Source organism: Hemiscyllium ocellatum, chromosome 2, assembly GCF_020745735.1.
Source record: "Hemiscyllium ocellatum isolate sHemOce1 chromosome 2, sHemOce1.pat.X.cur, whole genome shotgun sequence".
In the NCBI taxonomy this organism is placed as follows: Eukaryota; Metazoa; Chordata; class Chondrichthyes; order Orectolobiformes; family Hemiscylliidae; genus Hemiscyllium; species Hemiscyllium ocellatum.
The window spans coordinates 1,584,097-1,612,095 of NC_083402.1; the positions used below are offsets into that span (position 1 = coordinate 1,584,097).

Below are 27,999 nucleotides of genomic sequence, written 5' to 3' on the forward strand. Positions count from 1 at the left end.
ACCTTGTGTTGCAATGTAATAGTTGGTCTTCTTATATCCCTGAAACAAAAAAGCTGTGAGTCAATATATTTCTGTAACAAAGGAGCAGTATGTCCGTACAGTAATACAGGGGCAGTGTGTCTGTGCTGTAATACAGGGGCAGTGTGTCTGTGCTGTAATACAGGGGCAGTGTGTCTGTGCTGTAATACAGGGGCAGTGTGTCCATACAGTAATACAGGGGCAGTGTGTCCGTGCTGTAATACAAGGGCAGTGTGTGTGTGCTGTAATACAGGGGCAGTGTGTCTGTGCTGTAATACAGGGGCAGTGTGTCCGTGCTGTAATACAGGAGCAGTGTGTCTGTGCTGTAATACAGGGGCAGTGTGTCTGTGCTGTAATACAGAGGCAGTGTGTCCGTGCTGTAATACAGGGGCAGTGTGTCCGTGCTGTAATACAGGGGCAGTGTGTCCGTGCTGTAATACAGGAGCAGTGTGTCTGTGCTGTAATACAGGGGCAGTGTGTCTGTGCTGTAATACAGAGGCAGTGTGTCAGTGCTGTAATACAGGGGCAGTGTGTCCGTACAGTAATACAGGGGCAGTGTGTCTGTGCTGTAATACAGGGGCAGTGTGTCCGTGCTGTAATACAGGAGCAGTGTGTCTGTGCTGTAATACAGGGGCAGTGTGTCCGTGCTGTAATACAGAGGCACTGTGTCCGTGCTGTAATACAGAGGCAGTGTGTCTGTGCTGTAATACAGGGGCAGTGTGTCTGTGCTGTAATACAGAGGCAGTGTGTCCGTGCTGTAATACAGGGGCAGTGTGTCCGTGCTGTAATACAGGGGCAGTGTGTCCGTGCTGTAATACAGGAGCAGTGTGTCTGTGCTGTAATACAGGGGCAGTGTGTCCATGCTGTAATACAGGGGCAGTGTGTCCGTGCTGTAATACAGGAGAAGTGTGTCTGTCCTTTAATACAGGAGCAGTGTGTCCATGCTGTAATACAGGAACAGTGTGTCCGTGCTGTAATACAGGAGCAGTGTGTCCATGCTGTAATACAGGAGCAGTGTGTCTGTGCTGTAATACAGGGGCAGTGTGTCTGTGCTGTAATACAGAGGCAGTGTGTCAGTGCTGTAATACAGGGGCAGTGTGTCCATACAGTAATACAGGGGCAGTGTGTCTGTGCTGTAATACAGGGGCAGTGTGTCTGTGCTGTAATACAGGGGCAGTGTGTCCGTGCTGTAGTACAGGAGCAGTGTGTCCATGCTGTAATACAGGAGCAGTGTGTCTGTGCTGTAATACAGAGGCAGTGTGTCAGTGCTGTAATACAGGGGCAGTGTGTCCGTACAGTAATACAGGGGCAGTGTGTCTGTGCTGTAATACAGGGGCAGTGTGTCCGTGCTGTAATACAGGAGCAGTGTGTCTGTGCTGTAATACAGGGGCAGTGTGTCCGTGCTGTAATACAGAGGCAGTGTGTCCGTGCTGTAATACAGAGGCAGTGTGTCCGTGCTGTAATACAGGGGCAGTGTGTCCGTGCTGTAATACAGGGGCAGTGTGTCCGTGCTGTAATACAGGGGCAGTGTGTCTGTGCTGTAATACAGGGGCAGTGTGTCCATGCTGTAATACAGGGGCAGTGTGTCCGTGCTGTAATACAGGAGAAGTGTGTCTGTCCTTTAATACAGGAGCAGTGTGTCCATGCTGTAATACAGGAACAGTGTGTCCGTGCTGTAATACAGGAGCAGTGTGTCCATGCTGTAATACAGGAGCAGTGTGTCTGTGCTGTAATACAGGGGCAGTGTGTCTGTGCTGTAATACAGAGGCAGTGTGTCAGTGCTGTAATACAGGGGCAGTGTGTCCGTACAATAATACAGGGGCAGTGTGTCTGTGCTGTAATACAGGGGCAGTGTGTCTGTGCTGTAATACAGGAGCAGTGTGTCTGTGCTGTAATACAGGGGCAGTGTGTCCGTGCTGTAATACAGAGGCACTGTGTCCGTGCTGTAATACAGAGGCAGTGTGTCTGTGCTGTAATACAGGGGCAGTGTGTCTGTGCTGTAATACAGGAGCAGTGTGTCCGTACAGTAATACAGGGGCAGTGTGTCTGTACAGTAATACAGGGGCAGTGTGTCTGTGCTGTAATACAGAAGCAGTGTGTCTGTGCTGTAATACAGGGGCGGTGTGTCCGTACAGTAATACAGGGGCAGTGCGTCTGTGCTGTAATACAGGGGCAGTGTGTCCGTGCTGTAATACAGGAGCAGTGTGTCTGTGCTGTAATACAGGGGCAGTGTGTCCGTGCTGTAATACAGAGGCAGTGTGTCCGTGCTGTAATACAGGGGCAGTGTGTCCGTGCTGTAATACAGGAGCAGTGTGTCTGTGCTGTAATACAGGAGCAGTGTGTCCATGCTGTAATACAGGAGCAGTGTGTCTGTGCTGTAATACAGGGGCAGTATGTCTGTGCTGTAATACAGGAGCAGTGTGTCTGTGCTGTAATACAGGGGCAGTGTGTCTGTGCTGTAATACAGGAGCAGTGTGTCTGTGCTGTAATACAGGGCAGTGTGTCTGTGCCGTAATACAGTGGCAGTGTGTCCGTGCTGTAATACAGGAGCAGTGTGTCTGTGCTGTAATACAGGAGCAGTGTGTCTGTGCTGTAATACAGGGGCAGTATGTCTGTGCTGTAATACAGGAGCAGTGTGTCTGTGCTGTAATACAGGGGCAGTGTGTCTGTGCTGTAATACAGGAGCAGTGTATCTGTGCTGTAATACAGGGCAGTGTGTCCGTGCTGTAACACAGGAGCAATGTGTCTGTGCTGTAATACAGGAGCAGTGTGTCAGTGCAGTAATACAGGGGCAGTGTGTCTGTGCTGTAATACAGGGCAGTGTGTCTGTGCTGTAATATAGGAGCAGTGTGTCTGTGCTGTAATACAGGAGCAGTGTGTCAGTGCAGTAATACAGTGGCAGTGTGTCAGTGCTGTAATACAGGAGCAGTGTGTCTGTGCTGTAATACAGGAGCAGTGTGTCTGTGCAGTAATACAGGGGCAGTGTGTCTGTGCTGTAATACAGGAACAATGTGTCCGTGCTGTAATACAGGAGCAGTGTGTCTGTGCTGTAATACAGGGGCAGTGTGTCTGTGCTGTAATACAGGAACAATGTGTCCATGCTGTAATACAGGGGCAGTGTGTCCGTGCTGTAATACAGGAGCAGTGTGTCTGTGCTGTAATACAGGGGCAGTGTGTCTGTGCTGTAATACAGGAGCAGTGTGTCTGTGCTGTAATACAGGGGCAGTGTGTCTGTGCTGTAATACAGAGGCAGTGTGTCCGTGCTGTAATACAGGGGCAGTGTGTCCGTGCTGTAATACAGGGGCAGTGTGTCCGTGCTGTAATACAGGAGCAGTGTGTCTGTGCTGTAATACAGGGGCAGTGTGTCTGTGCTGTAATACAGAGGCAGTGTGTCAGTGCTGTAATACAGGGGCAGTGTGTCCGTACAGTAATACAGGGGCAGTGTGTCTGTGCTGTAATACAGGGGCAGTGTGTCCGTGCTGTAATACAGGAGCAGTGTGTCCGTGCTGTAATACAGAGGCAGTGTGTCTGTGCTGTAATACAGGGGCAGTGTGTCCGTACAGTAATACAGGAGCAGTGTGTCCGTGCTGTAATACAGGGGCAGTGTGTGTGTGCTGTAATACAGGGGCAGTGTGTCTGTGCTGTAATACAGGGGCAGTGTGTCCGTACAGTAATATAGGAGCAGTGTGTCCGTGCTGTAATACAGGGGCAGTGTGTCTGTGCTGTAATACAGGGGCAGTGTGTCCGTACAGTAATATAGGAGCAGTGTGTCCGTGCTGTAATACAGGGGCAGTGTGTCTGTGCTGTAATACAGGGGCAGTGTGTCCGTGCTGTAATACAGAGGCAGTGTGTCTGTGCTGTAATACAGGGGCAGTGTGTCCGTACAGTAATACAGGAGCAGTGTGTCCGTGCTGTAATACAGGGGCAGTGTGTGTGTGCTGTAATACAGGGGCAGTGTGTCTGTGCTGTAATACAGGGGCAGTGTGTCCGTACAGTAATATAGGAGCAGTGTGTCCGTGCTGTAATACAGGGGCAGTGTGTCTGTGCTGTAATACAGAGGCAGTGTGTCCGTGCTGTAATACAGGGGCAGTGTGTCCGTGCTGTAATACAGGAGCAGTGTGTCTGTGCTGTAATACAGGGGCAGTGTGTCTGTGCTGTAATACAGAGGCAGTGTGTCCGTACAGTAATACAGGGGCAGTGTGTCCGTACAGTAATACAGGGGCAGTGTGTCTGTGCTGTAATACAGGGGCAGTGTGTCTGTGCTGTAATACAGAGGCAGTGTGTCCGTGCTGTAATACAGGGGCAGTGTGTCCGTGCTGTAATACAGGAGCAGTGTGTCTGTGCTGTAATACAGGGGCAGTGTGTCCATGCTGTAATACAGGGGCAGTGTGTCCGTGCTGTAATACAGGAGAAGTGTGTCTGTGCTGTAATACAGGAGCAGTGTGTCCATGCTGTAATACAGGAACAGTGTGTCCATGCTGTAATACAGGAGCAGTGTGTCTGTGCTGTAGTACAGGAGCAGTGTGTCCATGCTGTAATACAGGAGCAGTGTGTCTGTGCTGTAATACAGGGGCAGTATGTCTGTGCTGTAATACAGGAGCAGTGTGTCTGTGCTGTAATACAGGGCAGTGTGTCTGTGCTGTAATACAGTGGCAGTGTGTCCGTGCAGTAATACAGGAGCAGTGTGTCCGTGCTGTAATACAGGAGCAGTGTGTCTGTGCTGTAATACAGGAGCAGTGTGTCCGTGCTGTAATACAGAGGCAGTGTGTCTGTGCTGTAATACAGGAGCAGTGTGTCTGTGCTGTAATACAGGGGCAGTGTGTCTGTGCTGTAATACAGGAGCAGTGTGTCCGTACAGTAATACAGGGGCAGTGTGTCTGTGCTGTAATACAGGAGCAGTGTGTCTGTGCTGTAATACAGGGGCAGTGTGTCCGTGCTGTAATACAGAGGCAGTGTGTCCGTACAGTAATACAGGGGCAGTGCGTCTGTGCTGTAATACAGGGGCAGTGTGTCCGTGCTGTAATACAGGAGCAGTGTGTCTGTGCTGTAATACAGGGGCAGTGTGTCCGTGCTGTAATACAGGAGCAGTGTGTCTGTGCTGTAGTACAGGAGCAGTGTGTCCATGCTGTAATACAGGAGCAGTGTGTCTGTGCTGTAATACAGGGGCAGTATGTCTGTGCTGTAATACAGGAGCAGTGTGTCTGTGCTGTAATACAGGGCAGTGTGTCTGTGCTGTAATACAGTGGCAGTGTGTCCGTGCTGTAATACAGGAGCAGTGTGTCCGTGCTGTAATACAGGAGCAGTGTGTCTGTGCTGTAATACAGGAGCAGTGTGTCTGTGCTGTAATACAGGAGCAGTGTGTCTGTGCTGTAATACAGGAGCAGTGTGTCTGTGCTGTAATACAGGGGCAGTGTGTCTGTGCTGTAATACAGAGGCAGTGTGTCCGTACAGTAATACAGGGGCAGTGTGTCTGTGCTGTAATACAGGAGCAGTGTGTCTGTGCTGTAATACAGGGGCAGTGTGTCCGTACAGTAATACAGGGGCAGTGTGTCCGTACAGTAATATAGGAGCAGTGTGTCCGTGCTGTAATACAGGGGCAGTGTGTCTGTGCTGTAATACAGGGGCAGTGTGTCCGTGCTGTAATACAGAGGCAGTGTGTCCGTGCTGTAATACAGGAGAAGTGTGTCTGTGCTGTAATACAGGAGCAGTGTGTCCATGCTGTAATACAGGAACAGTGTGTCCGTGCTGTAATACAGGAGCAGTGTGTCTGTGCTGTAGTACAGGAGCAGTGTGTCCATGCTGTAATACAGGAGCAGTGTGTCTGTGCTGTAATACAGGGGCAGTATGTCTGTGCTGTAATACAGGAGCAGTGTGTCTGTGCTGTAATACAGGGCAGTGTGTCTGTGCTGTAATACAGTGGCAGTGTGTCCGTGCTGTAATACAGGAGCAGTGTGTCCGTGCTGTAATACAGGAGCAGTGTGTCTGTGCTGTAATACAGGAGCAGTGTGTCTGTGCTGTAATACAGGAGCAGTGTGTCCGTACAGTAATACAGGGGCAGTGTGTCTGTGCTGTAATACAGGAGCAGTGTGTCTGTGCTGTAATACAGGGGCAGTGTGTCCGTACAGTAATACAGGGGCAGTGCGTCTGTGCTGTAATACAGGGGCAGTGTGTCCGTGCTGTAATACAGGAGCAGTGTGTCTGTGCTGTAATACAGGGGCAGTGTGTCCGTGCTGTAATACAGAGGCAGTGTGTCCGTGCTGTAATACAGGGGCAGTGTGTCCGTGCTGTAATACAGGAGCAGTGTGTCTGTGCTGTAATACAGGAGCAGTGTGTCCATGCTGTAATACAGGAGCAGTGTGTCTGTGCTGTAATACAGGGGCAGTATGTCTGTGCTGTAATACAGGAGCAGTGTGTCTGTGCTGTAATACAGGGGCAGTGTGTCTGTGCTGTAATACAGGAGCAGTGTGTCTGTGCTGTAATACAGGGCAGTGTGTCTGTGCTGTAATACTGTGGCAGTGTGTCCGTGCTGTAATACAGGAGCAGTGTGTCCGTGCTGTAATACAGGAGCAGTGTGTCTGTGCTGTAATACAGGAGCAGTGTGTCTGTGCTGTAATACAGGAGCAGTATGTCTGTGCTGTAATACAGGAGCAGTGTGTCTGTGCTGTAATACAGGGCAGTGTGTCCGTGCTGTAACACAGGAGCAGTGTGTCCGTGCTGTAATACAGGGGCAGTGTGTCTGTGCTGTAATACAGGGCAGTGTGTCTGTGCTGTAATATAGGAGCAGTGTGTCTGTGCTGTTATACAGGAGCAGTGTGTCAGTGCAGTAATACAGTGGCAGTGTGTCAGTGCTGTAATACAGGAGCAGTGTGTCTGTGCTGTAATACAGGAGCAGTGTGTCTGTGCAGTAATACAGGGGCAGTGTGTCTGTGCTGTAATACAGGAGCAGTGTGTCTGTGCTGTAATACAGGGGCAGTGTGTCTGTGCTGTAATACAGGAGCAGTGTGTCTGTGCTGTAATACAGGAGCAGTGTGTCTGTGCAGTAATACAGGGGCAGTGTGTGTGTGCTGTAATACAGGAACAATGTGTCCGTGCTGTAATACAGGGGCAGTGTGTCCGTGCTGTAATACAGGAACAATGTGTCCGTGCTGTAATACAGGAGCAGTGTGTCTGTGCTGTAATACAGGGGCAGTGTGTCTGTGCTGTAATACAGGAGCAGTGTGTCCGTGCTGTAACACAGGAGCAGTGTATCAGTGCTGTAATACAGGGGCAGTGTGTCCGTGCTGTTATACAGGAGCAGTGTGTCTGTGCTGTAATACAGGGGCAGTGTGTCTGTGCTGTAATACAGGGGCAGTGTGTGTGTGCTGTAATACAGCAACAATGCGTCCGTGCTGTAATACAGGAGTGGTGTGTCTGTGCTGTAATGTAGGAGCAATTTGTGGCCACTGGAGGGAGAGACGAGAGGGCGCTGGAGGGAGAGACTAGTGGGCACTGGGGGAGAGACGAGTGGGTGCTGGGGGGTGAGACGAGAGGGCGCTGGGGGGAGAGACGAGAGGGCACTGGAGTGAGAGACTAGTGGGCACTGGGGGAGAGACAAGTGGGTGCTGGGGGGAGAGACAAGTGGGCGCTGGGGGAGAGACGAGAGGGCACTGGGGGCAGAGACGAGTGGGCACTGGGGGCAGAGACGAGTGGGCACTGGGGGGAGAGACGAGTGGGCGCTAGGGGGAGAGACGAGTGGGTACTGGGGGGAGAGACTAGTGGGCACTGGGGGCAGAGACGAGTGGGTGCTAGGGGGAGAGACGAGTGGGCACTGGGGGCAGAGACTAGTGGGTGCTAGGGGGAGAGACGAGTGGGCACTGGGGGGAGAGACTAGAATGAAGGGTCACAGTTAGAAAATAAGGAATCTCCCATTTAATGTGGGGCCGGAGGGAGCATTTATTTTCTCCAAGAGGCTCATGAATTGGTGGCAAAAGTAGAAATTGTTGGAAAAGCTCAGCAGGTCAGGCAGAGCGTATGGACAGAAATCAGGGTTCACGTGCAGCTTGAGTGACCCCTCCTCATACAAGGGCATTGAGTACTCATTGTGAGCAGTTCCCCCACAATGGTCATGGTGATAGTACGGGCTCAGAGGGGCTAAATGGCCATCTCCAAACTTCTGTCTAACGACACTCTGTGAACATTTGGTATCCTGCTCCTCCCAGACTCCACACCCCACACCATCCCCACCCTCGACAGCTCCTGTATGACCCCTTATTGTCCCCAGTCCTTACATGGATGTAGCTGGCGTTGATAAATCCATCACCATGGGCTCTGCTGTGATTCAGAATGACCCGGGAGTGATCGTCTAAAACAACCAGCACAAACAAACCGTCACCAGCAACAGGAGACCGAGACACACCACCACCCACACCGCCCCCCACACACACACACACACACACACACACTCACCCCCACACACACACACACACACACTCACACACACATTCAGAATGACCCGGGAGTGATCGTCTAAAACAACCAGCACAAACAAACCGTCACCAGCAACAGGAGACCGAGACACACCACCCCCACCCCACACACACACACACCTACACCCCCCCCACATCGCCCCCCCCCCACACACACACACCCCCAACACACACCCACACACACACACACACACACCCACACACACACCACCCCCACCCACACACACACCACCCCCACCCACACACACACGCACACACCCAACACACACACCCAACACACACTCACACACACACCCACACACACACCACCCCCACCCACACACACACCACCCCCACCCACACACACACGCACACACCCAACACACACACCCAACACACACTCACACACCACACACACACCACACACACACCACCCCCCCCCCACACACACACCACACACACACCACACACCCACACACACACACACACCACACACACACATACACCCACACACACCACACACACCCACACACACCCACACACACCACACACACACACCCACACACACACACACACCCACACACACACACCCACCCACCCACACACCACACACACCCACACACACACCACACACACACACCCACACACCCACACACACCCACACACCACACACACCCACACACCACACACCCACACACACCCACACACACACCCACACACCACACACCCACATACACACCCCACACACACACACACCCACACACACATCCACACATCACAAACCCACACCACACACCCACACACACCCACACACCACACACACCCACACACCACACACCCACACACACACACACCACACACCCACACACGCCCACACACACACACCCACACACCACACACCCACATACACACCCCACACACACACACACCCACACACACATCCACACATCACAAACCCACACCACACACCCACACGCACCCACACACCACACACACCCACACACCACACACCCACACACACACACACCCACACACACACACACCCACATACACACCCCACACACACACACACCCACACACACATCCACATATCACAAACCCACACCACACACCCACACACACCCACACACCACACACACCACACACACACACACACACCCACACACACACACACACCCACACACCACACAGACACACACACCCACAACCACACCCACACCCCCCACCCACACACCATCCCCCACCACCCACACCACACCCCCCACCCACACACCATCCCCCTCCACCCACACCACACCCCCCACCCACACACCATCCCCCTCCACCCACACACCACAGCCCCCACCCACACACCATCTCCCTTCACCCACACACCACACCCCCCCACCCCCCACCCACACACCATCCCCCAACCTCTCCCATACACACACATTGACACACATCACACAGTCACAAACCCACACACTCACACAGACACACACTCACTGACGCAGACCCACAGACACACAGATACACACAGACACGCGCAGAGACACCCACACTCTGCCACAAGCACACACATGACACACACAGAAAGACACACATGCACACACTGACATGCACACGTATGACACACACAAACACACCTAGACACACACACAAGGGGGCACACACATACATGCACACATGGACACGGAAACACACTTTCACACATGCACGCTCGCACATACACCTACTCTTCCTCTTGTGTTGCACGTACACACACACACACTCACACAGAGAAAACATTGAAGGATGAGATGGGGTCAGCACGGGGTTCTGAAAATGAGATTATTTTTGACCAATCTTCAGGAATGTGAGTTGTGGAGTAGACGAGGTGGAGCCTGTCAACGTGGTCTGCTCACACCTTCAGAAAGAGTTTGAACAAAGTCCCGCGTGAGAGATTAGTGTGTAAAAGTAAAGTACAAAGGACAGGGGATCGTGCACTTACATGGAGAGAGAACTCGGTAAAAACAAGGACTGCAGATGCTGGAAACCAGAGTCTAGATTAGAGTGGTGCTGGAAAAGCACAGCAGGTCAGGCAGCATCTGAGGAGCAGGAAAATCGACGTTTCGGACAAAAGCCCTTCATCAGGAATACGTGAGTACTGGCTGGCAGACTGGAAACAAAATGTAGGAATAAAGTGTCTTTTTCTGAATGGAAGGTAGGGTAGTGCAGGCTCAGTGCTAGTCCCCAGCTATTAACAATACATATTAGTGAGTAGAATGCAGGAATTAAATGTAATATCTCTACTTTCGCAGATGACCCAAAGCTGGATGGGAAGGTGAGCTGTGACGCAGATGCAGAGATGTTTCAGAGATGCTAGACAAGCTGAATGAATGAGTAAATGCTTGGAAAATGAAGTATAATATGGATAAATGTGAAATTATCCACATTAGTAGCAAAAACAGGAAGGCAGAGTATTATCAGAATGGCTATAATTTGACAGAGTGGAATGTGCAACATGACCTGGATGCCTCCATACACCAGTGGCTGAAGATAAGCATGCAGATGCAGCAGCCAGTCAAGGAGGTAAATGGTAGGTTGGCCTCTGTAGTGAGAGGAGTCAAGTTCAGAGATGTCTTGCTACAATTGTACAGGGCCTTGGTGAGACCACATCTGGAATATTGTGTACAGTTTTGGTCTCCTTTGCTGAGGAAGGATGTTCCTGCTGTGGAAGGAGCCCAGCAAAGATTTATCAGACTGATTTCTGGGATGGTGGGACAGACATATGAGGGGATGTTGAATTGGTTAGAGTTATATTCGATGGAGTTCGGAAAATGAGGGGGAATCCCATAGAAACCTATAAAATTCTATAGATAGATTAGATGTAGGAAGGATATTCCCTCTGACGGGTAGCCCAGAACCATAACTCACACAATAAGGACTGCGCTCTACTGTTCATATTTTATGTTCAATTTAAATTCCTTTGTATTCCTTGTCTTCTGACACACTACTGATTTCGAACTGAAATGAGGAGAAATTTCTTCACCCAGAGAGTGGGGAGCCTGTGGGATTCTCTGTTCAAGAAAGTGGCTGAGGTCAAAACATTAAATTTTATTCCCAAAGGAGTTGGATGTAGCACTCAGGGCTAAAGGGATCAAGGGATTTGGGAGGAAAGCAGGAACTGAAGGGGATGACCATATTGAATGGTGTAGTAGGCCCATCAGATTCCTGATGAAGGGCTCCAGCCGAAAACATCGACCCTCCTGCTCCTCTGCTGCTGCTTCTGGTTTCTATGTTTCTAAGTAAAACATTGGGGCATGCACAGAGACTCTCACATGTCACACACACAGACACCCACAGGGCCTCACACACACACAGACACCCACAGGGTCACACACACAGACACACACAGGGTCTCACACACACACAGACACCCTCAGGGTCACACACTCAGACACCCACAGGGTCACACACACTCAGACACCCACAGGGTCACACACACAGACACAAACTGGGTTACTGACCGTGACACACACACACTCAGGGTCACACACTCAGATACAAACTGGGTTACTGACCGTGACACACACACACACACAGACACACACACACACACACACCCACAGGGACACACACACACACACACACACACACACAGTCACACACACAGAGACACATATAGGGCCTCACACACTCAGACACCCACAGGGTCACACACACAGACGCATATAGGGCCTCACACAGGCAGACACACAGAGACAGGTGATTGTAAAAGAGGGGACACAGACAGGACACAGATACACATCAACCTGAGACTTACACGGTAACATGTTGCCATAACGATTCTTGTTGACGTTGTGGGGTTTCTTTGCAATGGTGCAGGGATACATCAGGTGAGATGACAAACTCTGTAATCAGACAGTACACGAGATCAGGGAGGGCAAATCACTCTGACCCAGAACACAATGCACCAGACTCTGGTGGGATCTCCCATGAGGAATCTGGGAATTCCCACACGATGTGCTCATGTAACTGAAACAAGACAGGCTTCTTCATAGAACATAGAACATTCTGGTGCAGTACAGGCCCTTCGGCCCTCGATGTTGCACTGACCTGTCATATCAATCTGAAGCCCATCCCACCGACACTATTCCATGTACATCCATATGCCTGTCCAGTGACGACTTAAATGTACTTAAACTTGGTGAATCTACTACCGTTGCAGGCAAAGCATTCCATACCCTTACTACTCTCTGAGTAAAGACACTACCTCTGACATCTGTCCTATATCTATCACCCCTCAATTTAAAGCTATGTCCCCTCGTGCTCACCGTCCCCATACTTGGAAAAAGGCTCTCCCTGCCCACCCTATCTAACCCTCTGATTATCTTATATGTCTCTATTAAGTCACCTCTCAACCTTCTTCTCTCTAACAAAAACAGCCTCAAGTCCCTCAGCCTCTCCTCGTAAGACCGTCCCTCCATACCAGGCAACATCTCCTCTGCACCCTTTCCAAAGCTTCCACATCCTTCTTATAATGTGGTGACCAGGACTGTACACAATACTCCAAGTGCGGCCGCACCAGAGTTTTGTACAGCTGTAGCATAACCTCATGGTTCCGGAACTCGATCCCTCTATTAGTAAAGGCCAAAACACTCTACACCTTCTTAACAACCCTGTCAACCTGGGTGACAACTTTCAGGGATCTGTGTACCTGGACACTGAGATCTCTCTGCTCATCTACACTCTCAAGAATCTTACCATCAGCCCAGTTCTCTGCATTCCTTCCAAAGTGAATCACCTCACACTTGTCCACATTAAACTCCATTTGCCACCTCTCAGCCCAGCTCTGCAGCTTATCTATGTCTCTCTGTAACCTACAACATCCTTTGTCACTATCCACGACTCCACCGACCTTAGTGTCGTCTGCAAATTTACTAACCCACCCTTCTACCCCCTCATCCAGGTCGTTTATAAAAATGACAAACAGCAGTGGACCCAACACTGACCCTTGCGGTACACTACTGGTAACTGGACTCCAGGATGAACATTTCCCATCAACCACCACCCTCTATCTTCTTTCAGCAAGCCAATTACTGATCCAAACTGCTACATCTCCCACAATCCCATTCCTCTGCATTTTGTACAATAGCCTACTGTGGGGAACCTTATCGAACGCCTTGCTGAAATCCATATACACCACATCAACCGGTTTACTCTCATCTACCTGTTTGGTCACCTTCTCAAAGAACTCAATAAGGTTTGTGAGGCACGACCTACCCTTCACAAAACTGCTGACTATCCCTAATCAAATGATTCTTTTCTAGATGATTATAAATCCTATCTCTTATAACCTTTTCCAACACTTTACCAACAACTGAAGTAAGGCTCACTGGTCTATAATTACCAAGATTGTCTCTACTCCCCTTCTAGAACAAGGGAACAAAATTTGCTATCCTCCAGTCTTCTGGCACTATTCCAGTAGACAGTGACAACATAAAGATGACAGTGTAAGGCTCTGCAATCTCCTCCCTGGCTTCCCAGAGAATCCCAGGATAAATCCCATCCGACCCAGGGGACTTATCTATTTTTTACACTCTCCAGAATTGGATAAAGGAGAAAGTGAGGACTGCAGATGCTGGAGATCAGAGTCTACAGTGTGGTGCTGGAAAAGCACAGCAGGTCAGGCAGCATCTGAGACAGTGTAAGGTAGCAGATGATGACACATCCCTCCCAGATCATCTCAACGCTTTCTATGCTTGCTTTGAGCAACATGTCAGTGGAGAAGTAACACCTATTGTGACAAGTCCTGACAAACAATTCCAACAGTCACTGCATCAGAGATCAGATCAGTTTTCCTTCGTGTGAATCAAAGAAAAGCGAAAGGACCAGATGAAGTACCAGGCTGTGCACTCAGAGATTGCGCAGATCAGCTAGCGGTGGTCTTCTTGGACATCTTCAACCTCTCCCTGCAGCAGGCCACTGTCCCTGCCTGTTTCAAGAGGGCCAAGATCATCCCTGCGCCTAAGAAGGTTCATAACAGCATGTCTCAATGATTACCGCCCAGTGGCCCTAACTACGGTGGTCATGAAGTGCTTTGAAAGGTTGGTCATGGCATTAATCAACTCCAGCCTCCCCACTATTCTTGATCCACTCCAATTTGCCTATCGGACTAACAGATCCACATCAAATGCTGCATCACTTGCCCTTCACTCCTCCCAAGAACATCTTAAAAAGGGACTTACCTCAAGAATCGGGCCTCCATTTTGAACAGAGTTGTGAGGAGAGAGGGTGGATGAAACAAGGGGCTGCTGGGTGAGAAGGAGGAAAATAGAAAAGTGCTAGTGGTAGGAGACTCAATCGTTGGTCAGACTGACAGGAGAGTTTGTGGTCAGGAACGGGACTCCCGGAAGGTATGTTGCCTCCCTGGTGCCAGGGTCCGGGATGTCACCGATCGGGTTTACAGGATTCTGAAGGGGGAGGGGGAGCAGCCAGAAATCATGGTACATTTCAGCACCAATGATCTAGCCAGGAAAGGGATTGAGGATCTGAAAAGTGACTACAGAGAGTTAGGTTGGAAACTGAAGAGCAGGATGTGTAGAGAAGTGATCTCAGGTTTGCTACTGGTGCCACAAGATAGTGAGGTGAGGAACAGTCAGCAAATGCCACAAAGAATTAAGGGCTACGGGGAGAATGTGGGTAAGTGGAGTTGAAATGCCCATCAGCCATGATTGAATGGCGGAGTGGACTCGATGGGCCGAATGGCCTTACTTCCACTCCTATGTCTTATGGTCTTATGGTCTTAACACGTGGCTGTGAGGCTGGTGCAGGAGGGTGGGTGTCAGATACCTAGACCATTGGGATACCGTCTGGGGAAGGTGGGAGCTGGACATGAAGGAAGGGTTGTACCTGAACTGGAGGGGCACAAATGTCCTGGGTGGGAGATTTGTCGTGTGGTTCGGGAGGGTTTAGACTAGTTTGGCAGGGGGGTGGGAATCAGAGCCACATGTCTGAGAGGGGGGCAGTTGTAGATGGGGCAGTGACAGGATGTAGTGAATTTATCGAGAAAGTTTACATAGAACATAGAACATAGAAGGATACAGCGCAGTACAGGCCCTTCGGCCCTCGATGTTGCGCCGACCGAATCCTACCTAACCTATACTAGCCCAATAACTTCCAAATGCCTATCCAATGCCCGCTTAAATGACCATAAAGAAGGAGAGTTCACCACTGCTACTGGCAGGGCATTCCATGAACTCACAACCCGCTGTGTGAAGAATCTACCCCTAACATCTGTCCTATACCTACCACCCCTTAATTTAAAGCTGTGTCCCCTAGTAACACCTGACTCCATTAGCGGTAAAAGGTTCTTAGTATCTACCCTATCTAAACCCCTAATCATCTTATACACTTCTATCAGATCTCCCCTAAACCTTCTCTTCTCCAATGAGAACAGCCCCAAGTGCCTCAGCCTTTCCTCATAAGATTTTCCTACCATTCCAGGCAACATCCTGGTAAACCTCCTCTGCACTCGTTCTAAAGCTTCCACATCCTTCCTTTGGTAAACAATGAAACAAAGGGATCGGTTAAAGTGTGTCTGCTTTAACACAAGGAGTGTTCAAAATAAGAGTGACGAACTTAGAGCATGGATCAATACTTGGGGATACGATGTTGTGGCCATAACAGAGACGTGGGTTTCACAGGGGCAGGAACGGTTGCTTGATGTTCCTGGGTTTAGAATGTTTAAAAAGAGCAGGGAGGGTGGAAAAAGAGGAGGGGGTGTAGCATTGCTAATCAGAGAGTGCGTCACAGCTACAGAAATGCAGGTTGTTGAGGAAGGTTTGTCCACTGAGTCAGTATGGGTGGGAGTTAGGAACAGCAAGGGAACAGCCACAGCATTGGGGGTTTATACAGACCCCCTAATAGCAGTAGAGAGATTGAAGATCTCATCGGTGGGCGGATTGTGAAAAATGCAGAAGTAGCAGGGTTGTTGTTATGGGTGACTTCAACTTTCCCAATATTGACTGGAACCTCCGAAGTGCAGATGGTTTGGTTGGAGCCGTTTTTGTCAGGTGTGTTCAGGAGGAGTTCCTTACCCAGTGTGTAGACAGACAGAGAGGGGGAGGGGCCACTTTGGATTTAGTGCTTGGCAACAAGCCAGGGCAGGTGTCAGATCCCGCGGTGGGAGCGCACTTTTTGGTGACAGTGACCACAACTGCCTCACGTTTAGCATAGTCTCGGAGAGGGAAAGGAGCATTTACCGAGGGAAGATATTTAATTAGGGGAAAGGAAATTATGATGCTATCAGACAGGAGTTGGGAAGTACAGACTGGGAGTAATTGTTCCACAGAAAGGACACAGCAGACATGTGGAGACTGTTTAAGCAGCAGTTGTTGCGAGTGATGCACAAATTTGTTCCTCTGAGACAGGTAAGAAGGGGTAAGATTAAGGAGCCTTGGATGACGAGAACAGAGGAATTTCTCGTCAAAAGGAAGAAGGCAGCTTACGTAAGGTGGAGGGAGCAAGGATCTAGCACAGCTTTAGAGGATTACAGGCTTGCTAGAAAGGAGCTCAGAAATGGACTGAGGAGAGCCAGGAGGGGGCACGAAAAAGGCTTGGCAAGAAGGATTAGGGAGATCCCAAAGGTGTTTTACTCCTACACAAGGAATAAGAGAATGATCAGGGAGAAGGTAGGGCCGATCAAGGATAGTGGAGGGAACTTGTGTGTGGAGTCTGAGCAGGTAAGGGAAGCACTAAATGAGTTTTTCACCAAGGAAAGGGACCTTGTTGTGAATGAGAACTTTGAGGAGCTGGGAAATAGGCTTGACCAGATTAAGATTGATGAAGTCGATATGCTGGAAATTTTGGCAAACATTAAAATTGATAAGCCCCCAGGGCCAGACCAGATGTATCCCAGGCTGCTCTGGGAAGTGAGAAAGGAGGTTGCTAAGCCGCTGGTGAGGATATTTGCTTCCTCACTCTCCACGGGAGTCGTACCGGAGGATTGGAAGGAGGTGAATGTTATTCCTCTTTTCAAGAAGGGTAATAGGGAAATCCCTGGCAATAACAGACCAGTCAGTCTTACATCTGTGGTCAGCAAAGGTTTGGAAAGAATTCTGAGGGATAGGATTTATGACTATTTGGAAAAGCATAAAGTTAAAAATCACACAACACCAGGTTATAGTCCAACAGGTTTAATTGGAAGCACACTAGCTTTCGGAGCGACGCTCCTTCATCAGGTGATTGTAAAGGGCTCGATCATAAGCGTTGCTCCGAAAGCTAGTGTGCTTCCAATTAAGCCTGTTGGACTATAACCTGGTGTTGTGTGATTTTTAACTGAGTTCTTTGAGGAGGTGACGAGACAGGTCAATGACGGTTGAGCAGTGGATGTGGTGTATTTGGACTTCAGCAAGGCATTTGATAAGGTTCCCCGTGGTAGGCTCATTCATAAAGTCAGGAGGTATGGGATACAGGGAGATTTGGCTCTGGATTCAGAATTGGCTGGCTGACAGAGGGCAGAGAGTGGTTGTAGATGGAAAGTATTCTGCCTGGAGGTCAGTGTTGAGTGGGGTCCCACAGGGCTCTGTACTTGGGCCTCTGCTCTTTGTAGTTTTTATAAATGACTGGGATGAGGAGGTTATGGGGTGGGTTAGTAAATTTGCAGATGACACAAAGGTTGGAGGTGTCGTCGATAGTATAGAGGGCTACTGCAGGCTGCAGTGAGACATAGACAAGATGCAGAGCTGGGCTGAGAAATGGCAGATGGAGTTCAACCTGGATAAATGTGAAGTGATGCATTTTGGAAGGTCGAACTCGAATGTTGAATATAAGATTAAAGACAGGATTCTTGGCAGTGTGGAGGAACAGAGGGATCTGGGTATGCAAGTACATAGATCCCTCAAAGTTGCCACCCAAGTGGATAGGGTTGTTAAGAAAGCATGTGTGTTTGGGCTTTCATTAATAGGGGGATCGAGTTTAAGAGCCACGAGGTTTTGCTGCAGCTCTACAAGTCCCTGGTGAGACCACACTTGGAATATTGTGTCCAGTTCTGGTCGCCCTACTATAGGAAAGATACAGAGGCTTTGGAGAGGGTACAAAGAAGGTTTACCAGGATGCTGCCTGGACTGGAGGGCTTGCCTTATGAAGAAAGGTTGAGTAAGCTCGGACTTTTCTCTCTGGAGAGAAGGAGGGAGAGAGGAGACCTGATCGAGGGGTACAAGATAATGGGAGGAATAGATAGAGTCAACAGCCAGAGACTTCTCCCCAGGGCAGGACTGACTGGCACGAGGGGGGTCATAGTTTGAAGATATTAGAAGGTAGGTATAAAGGAGACATCAGAGGTAGGTTCTTTACCCAGAGAGTTGTGAATGTATGGAATGCGTTGCCAGCTGTGGTGGTGGAAGCAGAGTCATTGGGGACATTCAAGCGACTGCTGGACATGCACATGGATAGCAGTGAGTTGAGGGGTGTGTAGGTTATTATATTTTACATTAGGATTAAATCTTGGCACAACATGGTGGGCCAAAGGGCCTGTTCTGTGCTGTACTTTTCTATGTTCTATGTTCTATCTTGACACCAAGAACAGCTACATAAGAATCCGACTCATTGACTACAGTTCAGCTTTCAGCACTGTTATCCTCTGGGAACTGATTACTAAACTTAGTGATCTCAGACTAAGCCCCACTCTCTGCAACTGGATCCTCAGTTTCCTGACCCACAGGCCACAATCAGTGAAGATTGGGGACAATATTTCATCCTCACTAACACTCAACACTGGAGTCCCCCAGATGTGCGTACTCAGCCCCCTACTGTACTCACTGTATATCCATGTCTGCGTCGCCAAATACCAAACTAATGTCATTTACAAGTTTGCTGATGACACCACCAGAGTCGGTTGAATCTCAGATGGTGACGAAACAGACTATAGACGGGAGGTGGGAGACCTGGAAAATGGTACACTGAGAACAACCTAGCTCTCAATGCCAGCAAAAGCAAGGAACTCATTATTAACTTTCGGCGGGATGTTCCTCATGTACCACACCCCCCCCCCCTCACACACATTAACAGCACAGAGATGGAATGAGTGGAGACTGTGAACCTCCTGGGAGTGGTCATCCACAACAAACTTTCTTGGACTCTTCACATGGATGTATTGGTTATAAAGGCCCAAGGCAGCTGAGGAAATGTGCCATGACGGTGAATACCCTTGCCAACTTTTATAGGTGCACCATCGAGAGCATTCTGTCTGGATGTGTCACTGCCTGGTACGGCAACTGTACCATTCAGGATCAGAGACGGTTACAGAGAGTGGGGAACTCGGCTTGGACAATCACAAAGGCCAACCTCCCATCTACAGAATCCATCTACCCGGTCCGCTGTCAAGGAAAGGCCGCCAGCATTCTCAAAGATCCATCTCACCCTGGCAATGCTTTTCACCAACCTCTACCATCGGGGAGAAGGTACAGAAGGCTGAACACTCGCACCAGCCGGTTTCAAAACAGTTTCTACCCGACTGTTGTTAGAATACTGAATGGACTCTCAAACTCTTAACCAGTGTTTTTGTTTTTACTGCTGTTTCCCTATTATTTATTATCTTTGCTACTTAACTCTGTGATCTGCCTGTATTGCTCGCAAGACAAAGCTTTTCACTGTGTCTCGGTACACGTGACAATAAATTCAATTCAATTTAATTCAATGTTTCAGATGCTGCCTTACCTGCTGTGCTTTTCCAGCACCACACTTTTGACCCTAAATCCCATCCGGCCCAGGGGACTGACTCAGAAATGAGCTCAAAAATACTGGGGGCAGCATTTTTAAAAACTTCATTCACGGGAGGAGGGTGTCACTGACTGGGTCAGCCTTTGTTGCCCATCCCCAGAGGGCAGTTAGGAGTCAACCCCATGGCTGTGGAACTGGAGTCACATGGAGGCCAGACCAGGTAAGGGTGGCAGTGTCCAGCTGGGTTTTCCCAACCATCACCAACGGTTTCATGGTCATCACTAGACTCTTAATTCCAGATTTTTACCGAATTCAAAGTTCACCATCTGCTGTGGTGGGATTTGAACCCAGGTCCTCAGAACATTACCGGGGTCTCTGGATTAACAGTCAAGAGATAATCTCACTGGGGCCACTGCATTGTCATAAACCTCAGCTCGCTGTGATTCCACAAGGAGGCTATTTAGCCCGCCTGTACCCGACCTTTACAGGAAACCCTGACCGTCTCGTCCAGTCAAACCTGTTCATTCGTTATTTGTTACCTTTAATCTACAAAACTGAAAATGTGTTGCTGGTTAAAGCACAGCAGGTCAGGCAGCATCCAAGGAACAGGAAATTCGACGTTTCGGGCAAAAACCCTTCATCAGGGCTTATGCCCGAAATGTTGAATTTCCTATTCCTTGGATGCTGCCTGACCTGCTGTGCTTTAACCAGCAACACATTTTCAGCTCTGATCTCCAGCATCTGCACACCTCACATTTTACTCGAAGATTTTTATCTACAAAACCTTGGCCTCTTGACCTGGGCGTTGTACTCTTCAGTTGAGGTTCTGTCAGCATTTCCACAAGGAAGGTACTGCAGCCAACCTTCATCAGACCAGAGTGCAGCAACGATGAGGGCAGAATGCCGATTATTCCAAACGGATCCCGTCACCATTCACCAATGTCAGGACAAGACTTGCAGGGAAATGCAGATACCAAACTGCTGCATGTATCTTCCTGCAGCGTTGGGGCCTCACTGACTCACTGCTCCTAGCAACAGCCCAGGCCCCTTTATAAACTCAACCCCAGCCAGCCATACCCAACAGTGATACTGAGCCAGGAGGTACAGTGTCTGTCTGGGTACAGTGCAGGAATTGCCCATGGACAAAGACCATGATGGGAGTTGTGAACAGGCCTCCGAGCTGTACTCAGGATGTGGGGAAGAAAATCAATCCGAAAATAGAAACAACATGTCAGAGAGGTACTATTACAATCATCGCGGGGGACTTCAGTGTGCAGGTGGACTGGGAAAAACAGGTTGGTGAGGGTCCCCAAGGAAAGGAATTTGTGGTAAGTCCACATGGGTTTTTTTCAATTACAGCAGAGTGTGGTGGAGCCCACTTGGGAACAGGTAATCCTGGATTTGGGAACAGGTAATCCTGGATTTGGGAACAGGTAATCCTGGATTTGGTGATGCGTCATGAGGCAGACTCGGTCAGGGAGCTGAAGGTAAAGTAACTCTTTGGGGGCAGTGACCTTAATATGACAGAGTTCACCCTGCAGTGTGGGAGGGAGACATTGGAATCAGATGCAATGGGATTATAATTGAACACAGTACATTACAGCAGAGGAGCAGGCCCTTCAGCCCTTCACGCCTGTGCCAATCCCAGTCCTCTACCTAAACCTGTCACGTCTGCTAAGGATCTGTGTCCCTCTGCTCCCTGCCCATTCATGTATCTGTCCAGGTACATCTTAAATCACGCCCACCTGCCCACCTCTACCACCTTCACTGGCAGCGCGTTCCAGCCCCCCCCCCTCCCCCACCCTCTGCGTGAAGAACTTCAGTAGAGATAACCAGAAAGATATGAGGGAGGAGCTGGCCAGAGTTGATTGGAAAGATCGCCAAGCCAGGGAGAGAGTGACGCAGTAATGGTCGGAGTTTCAGGGTGGGGTAACGCGGGAGACACTGCGGGAGTTCATCCTGAGGAAGAAGGAAGGCAGTAAGGGGAGGCTGAGGTAACAATGGCTGACATGGGGAGGTGGGGACAAAAGCAAAAGTATACAATCTGGTGAAGATTAGTGGGAAGCCTTTAAAAACCAACAGGGGATCACGAAGGAAACAATAGGGAGGTGGAGAAGATGAAATATGAGGGTAAGCTAGTTAGTAATGTTAAAGAACATTGCAAGGATAGTTTTAGACATATAAAAGGTGAGAGAGAAGTAAGAGTGGACCTTCAACTGCTGGAAAATGAGGCTGGAGAAATAGTAATGGGGAACAAGGACACGGCAGAGGAACTGAATGGGAGCTTTACATCAGTATTCACAGGGGAAGACCCCAGCAGAATACCAAAATAACGAGAGAGTCAGGGGCCAGAGGGGAGTGTAATGCCCATCACTGAGGAGAAGGTGCTGGGAAAGCTGGAAGATCACTCAGACCAGGTGGGCAACAGCCCAGGTTCTGAGGTAGCCTGATCACAGTCTTCAAGATATTAACAGGAGAAGGACAGGGTAGATAAAGATAAACTGTTTCCTCTGTTTGGAGATTCAACATCTAGGGCCATAAACAAAAACCTATGGATGACCCGTCAGGAGCAGTGTTCAGTAGCATTTCTCCACTCAGAGGGTGGTCGAGACAGGAACTCCCTTCCATAAATGGTAGTCCATGCTGGATCAGTTGTTAGCTTTAGATCTAAGATAAATTTCTGTCAAAGGTGTTAAGGTATATGGGCCAAAGGCAGGTATGTGGAGTTAGGCCCCAGATCAGCCATGATCTCATTGGACGGTAGAATAGGCTCCAGGGGCAGAATGGCCTCATCCTGTTGCAGTGTTCCTATGACAGGGGCAGCAGATACATGGGAACATCACCAGCTTCAAGTTCCCCTCCAAACCACGCACCATCCTGACTTGGAACCTTACCCAAAGATAAGAGGCTGAATATCCTGAATATCCTCCCAGGCAACCTTCGAGATAACAACACAGAATGGCCTGAGCAGAAACTGACAGTCATGAAGACAGCCTGAACTGTGACCTTGGGGCCATGTCACGGTACGTCTCACCTCACCGCACTGCTCTGTATCTGTAAAACCTTGCTGATTGTCCCTGCTTTGACACCACCACTTGATGACTTGTTGTGATCTCTCTACCTCGGGATTAGTTTGTACAGTTTCACATTACTTATTATTTTGCTTAGACCCTCGGCATGTGACTCTGAAACCGATCACGTTATTCCAGCCATCTCATTTTTGATATTTTGTAATAGTTAAGCGGGGATCATGACCATCCCTTCACTTGCTATTTAGCTGTTGACATTTTTACTTACACCATCTGACACTTTTGATCACTTGTCATTCAGTCTATCAACACTCTACTGACACTATCTGTTATCATTCTTAATTACCTGGAATTATCTTGCTATTATCTTTCTGTGATGTGGAGGTGCTGGTGTTGGACTGGGGTTATAGATGTAGGTTTGCTCACTGAGCTGGAAGGTTCGTTTTCTGACGTTTCGTCACCATACGAGGTAACATCATTAGTGAGCCTCCAGAGAAAGCTACATGATGATGAAACGCCTGGAAATGAGCCTCCCAGTTCTGAGCAAACCTATATCCAGAACTTCAGCCTGAGCTACAAATCTTCTTAAATCTCCCCAACACCAGGTTATAGTCTAACAGGTTTATTTGGAAGCACTAGCTTTCGGAGCGACGCTCCTTCATCAGGTAACTAGTGGGCAGGATCATAGGAAACAGAATTTACAGAAGAAGATCAAAGTGTCATAAAACTGAGGCAATATATTGAACTATCCTAGACTGTTGTGAGGTTAGAGTCTGTCAGTATTCCAAACTTGAGTTAGACTGGTTCTATCTCCGAAATAGGAATTTATAAATGTCACATGGACCTACTGTCTACAGATTGTGTACTTTTTGAACAAAATAGAATGTATCTGAAAATACGCATCTGTAAATGTAAATTCACCCCAAAAACGTGTGTGTGTGTGTGTGTGTGAGAGAGAGCATGTATGTGAGAGCGGGTTTACATGGGTGTGTGAGTGTGTAACAGTGTGTGTGTATGAGACGGAGTGTATAGTGCAGTGGGGTCACCTGTAGTGTGACATGAACTCAAGGTCCCTGTTAAGGCCATCCCCATGGGGACCGAACGTGGACATTAGCCTCCGCTCGGACACTCTGCACTGTTGCCTGTCCCGAAGTCTGGGAAGATTTAGGAAGCATAGGATGGGGAAGGAAACTACAGGGCATGGGCATAATTGAAATGTGGAGCTTATTCAAGGAACAGCTACTGCGTGTCCTTGATAAATATGTACCGATCAGGCAGGGAGGAAGTGGTCGAGTGAGGGAGCCGTGGTTTATTAAACAAGTTGAATGTCTTGTCAAGAGGAATATCAGGGACAAAAGAATGACGAGAGTAAGATTAGGACCAATCAAGGATAGCAGTGGGAAGCTGTGTGTGGAGTCAGAGGAGATAGGGGAAGCGCTAAATGAATATTTTTTGTTAGTATTCACACTGGAAAAAGATGATGTTGTCGAGAATACTGGGATACAGGCTACTAGACTAGACAGGATTGAGGTTCACAAGGGGAGATGTTAGCAATTCTGGAAAGTGTGAAAATAGATATGTCCCCTGGGCTGGACGGGGTTTATCCCAGGATCCTCTGGGAAGCCAGGGAGGAGATTGCCGAGTCTTTGGCATTGATCTTTAAATCGTCATTGTCTACAGGAATAGTGCCAGAAGACTGGAGGATAGCAAATGTGGTTCCCCTGTTCAAGAAGGGGAGTAGAGACAACCCTGGTAATTATAGACCAGTGAGCCTTACTTCAGTTGTTGGTAAAGTGTTGGAAAAGGTTATAAGAGATAGGATTTATAATCGTCTGGAAAAGAATAATTTGATTAGGGATAGTCAGCACGGTTTTGTGAAGGGTACGTCGTGCCTCACAAACCTTATTGAGTTCTTTGAGAAGGTGACCAAACAGGTAGATGAGAGTAAACCGGTTGATGTGGTGTATATGGATTTCAGCAAGGCGTTCGATAAGGTTCCCCACAGTGGGCTATTGTACAAAATGCAGAGGAATGAGATTGTGGGAGATATAGCAGTTTGGATCAGTAACTGGCTTGCTGAAAGAAGACAGAGGGTGGTGGTTGATGGGAAGTGTTCATCCTGGAGTCCAGTTATCAGTGGTGTACAGCAAGGGTCGGTGTTGGGTCCACTGCTGTTTGTCATTTTTATAAACGACCTGGATGTGGGTGTAGAAGGGTGGGTTAGTAAATTTGCGGATGACATTAAGGTCGGTGGAGTTGTGGATAGTGACGAAGGATGTTGTAGGTTACAGAGAGACATAGATAAGCTGCAGAGCTGGGCTGAGAGGTGGCAAATGGAGTTTAATGCAGACAAGTGTGAGGTGATTCACTTTGGAAGGAGCAACAGGAATGCAAAGTCCTGGGCTAATGGTAAGATTCTTGGTAGTGTAGATGAGCAGAGAGATCTCGGTGTCCATGTACACAGATCGCTGAAAGTTGCCACCCAGGTTGACAGGGTTGTTAGGAAGGCATACGATGTGATAGATTTTGTTGGTAGAGGGATCAAGTTCCGGAACCATGAGGTTATGCTACAGCTGTACAAAACTCTGGTGCAGCCGCAGTTGGAGTATTGTGTACAGCTCTGGTCACCACATTATAAGAAGGATGTCTCCAACTCTATTTTGATTTAGTCCCTGCCCTCCCTTTCACTGTGTGATCACCCAGCATTGCCCTTTGGTGTGAGGGGCACTGCTTGTCACTGACCACTCGGGTGTTTCCTATCTTCCTGGTGGTGGGAACTGAATAAAGATTCGTGCACCTTGTGTCTGTCACTGTGTCTCACACCTGCACACACACAGCATGGGGGCTGGGGGAGTTATAATATAAAAAAGACAATCAGGAGATTTAGAGTAGGAAAAAAATATATACAAACAGGAGATTTAGAGTGCCCTCAGTTTAGAGAAGAAATAAAAAATATAGGAAGGATGTGGAAGCTTTGGAAAGGGTGCAGAGGAGATTTATCAGGATGTTGCCTGGTATGGAGGGAAGGTCTTACAAGGAAAGGCTGAGAGAACAGAGGCTGTTCTCGTTAGAGAGAAGAAGGTTGAGAGGTGACTGAATAGAGACAAACAAGATAATCAGAGGGTTAGATAGGGTGAGCAGGGAGAGCCTTTTTCCAAAAATGGTGACGTCAAGCATAAGGGGACATAACTTTAAATTGAGGGGTGATAGATACAGGACAGATGTCAGAGGTAGTTTCTTTACTCAGAGAGTATAGGGATGGGGAACACACTGCCTGCTACAGTAGTAGACTCACCAACGTTAAGAGCATTTAAATAGTCATTGGATAGGCTTATGGATGAGAATGGAATACTGTAGGTTAGATGGGGTTCAGATTGGTTCCACAGGTCGGCACAGCATAGAGGGCCGAAGGGCCTGGACTGCGCTGGAAGGTTCTATGTTCTATGTTCTCATCCCCTTTATGGAAGGACACTGCTGACCCCACCAGGCATGGCCCACATCTGACTGCAGACCCACTGCAATATGGTTGGCTCTTACCTGCTCTTGGGGCAATTAGGGATGGGCAACAAATGTTGTCATTTCCACAAAATCTGAATAAATCAGAAAGGATAGTTGTATGTGAGAACGCTGCTCCCTGAACTTCCTTGTTCAAGGAGTTTGACTGGTTCACAGGGGGATGGTTCCCACTTGTTAAAGGCCTTAGGTTTGTTCATCAAAAATCACAACTTCCAGTAACTGTAGGCAACAGGAACGGGTTTCCTTCAGGATTAAAGTAATTGGGGAGTCGGGGAGGTGGGGAGGTGGGGAGGTGGGGAGGTGGGGAGGTGGGGACGTGGGGAGGTGGGGAGGTGGGGAGGTGGGGAGGTGGGGAGGTGGGGAGGTGGGGAGGTGGGGACGTGGGGAGGTGGGGACGTGGGGAGGTGGGGACGTGGGGAGGTGGGGAGGTGGGGAGGTGGGGAGGTGGGGACGTGGGGAGGTGGGGAGGTGGGGAGGTGGGGAGGTGGGGAGGTGGGGAGGTGGGGAGGTGGGGACGTGGGGAGGTGGGGACGTGGGGAGGTGGGGAGGTGGGGAGGTGGGGAGGTGGGGACGTGGGGAGGTGGGGAGGTGGGGAGGTGGGGAGGTGGGGAGGTGGGGACGTGGGGAGGTGGGGACGTGGGGAGGTGGGGACGTGGGGACGTGGGGAGGTGGGGAGGTGGGGAGGTGGGGACGTGGGGAGGTGGGGAGGTGGGGAGGTGGGGAGGTGGGGACGTGGGGAGGTGGGGAGGTGGGGACGTGGGGCTAAGGGACCGATGAGCTCCATCTCTGAGAGGTGGAGCTTTCTGAGGTTGTCTCTGCTTTCAACAGGTGACAGACTGGCAGACAGACTGACAGACAGACTGATAGACTGACAGACACACTGATAGACTCACTGACAGACAGACTGACAGATAGATGGACTGACAGACAGACTGACAGACAGATTGACAGACTGACTGACTAATAGACTGACAGTCAGTCAGTCTATCTATCAGTCTATCAGTCAGTCAGTCTGTCAGTCTATCAGTCAGTCTGTTAGTCTATCAGTCAGTCAGTCAGTTTATCTATCAGACTGACTGACAGACAGACTGACAGACAGTGTGACAGACAGACTGACTGACACTGAGTGATTGACTGACAGATAGTGACTGACAATTTGCAATTCATGGACAGTGTAAAGGATCAAGGGACAGGCCCACTTACTCGATATTCTTTTGCCAGTCCCAGAGCCACATCCTTGTCGTCGTCATCCTCTTCTGCTTGCTGCTCAAGTTGCAGCATTTTCGTGAGGAATGAGAGTAACTCTGAGA

The 27,999-nt window shown here is 49.2% G+C and overlaps 1 long non-coding RNA gene across 1 annotated transcript; it reads right to left on the minus strand.

Moving 5' to 3' along the window:
• On the minus strand, positions 1 to 27,975 carry LOC132821514 (uncharacterized). Its single transcript, XR_009645326.1, has 4 exons — positions 27,893 to 27,975; positions 12,247 to 12,334; positions 8,286 to 8,359; positions 1 to 39 (listed from the first exon to the last, which is right to left on the minus strand). It is a non-coding gene; the product is annotated as an uncharacterized LOC132821514 (long non-coding RNA).
• Between the last annotated feature and the right edge of the window lie 24 nt (positions 27,976 to 27,999).